Source organism: Bos mutus, chromosome 8 (assembly GCF_027580195.1).
Source record: "Bos mutus isolate GX-2022 chromosome 8, NWIPB_WYAK_1.1, whole genome shotgun sequence".
NCBI classification, from domain to species: Eukaryota; Metazoa; Chordata; class Mammalia; order Artiodactyla; family Bovidae; genus Bos; species Bos mutus.
The window spans coordinates 33,996,610-33,997,303 of NC_091624.1; the positions used below are offsets into that span (position 1 = coordinate 33,996,610).

At 34.1% G+C, this 694-nt stretch overlaps 1 pseudogene; it reads right to left on the bottom strand.

The window, feature by feature from the left end:
- Nucleotides 1–205: 205 nt before the first annotated feature.
- On the bottom strand, nt 206–306 carry LOC138989014 (U6 spliceosomal RNA; annotated as a pseudogene).
- Nucleotides 307–694: the final 388 nt, after the last annotated feature.

Sequence of the window (694 nt, forward strand, 5' to 3'; positions counted from 1 at the left end):
ATACAGAAATACGTGCACCAATGTGAGAAGTCATGTAGACCACCATCATTTCAAAAATGGGATCCACACTATGCAAACTCTGTTATATACTGATATTTTAAGAACACTTACATTAAAGCATGGCACATTCAGAAAACTATCCACAAGACATTAAGTTTATAGCTGGATAAGTATTCACAAATAAACACTCAGATTAAGAAAAAGAAAAAATGTAAAACACTTCACCAGGTTGTATGTTATCCTTAGCCAGGTGCCATGCTAACTCTGCATCATTCTAATTTTACTTTATGTGCTCCTGAAAGGAACATTTAAAATGGGTCAGGAATACATTTTCTTGTTAACAAAGAAGCGATTCAATATATTTCATTGACTACAAGACATCATTAATTGTTAGCATCCCTTTGTTTTAGGTACTGCAGAGAGAGAAAGAAAGAGAGAGAAAAAGACAGAGAGGGAGGGAGAGAAGGAGGGAGAAAGGAAAGGAAGAAAGAAGGAAGAAGAGGGAGACAGAAAAAGCAAGCAAGCAAGCAACAGCTGCCAACTAAACCATAGCACAACATTTGTTGATGGAACAGTCCTGTGTCATAAGCAGTTTCTTTTTTAAAAAATTGATATAAAATTGACATTTAACACATTTAAAACTATAGTTTTGGGTGTGTAAACATGATGATTCAGTATTTATAAATTGCAAAAT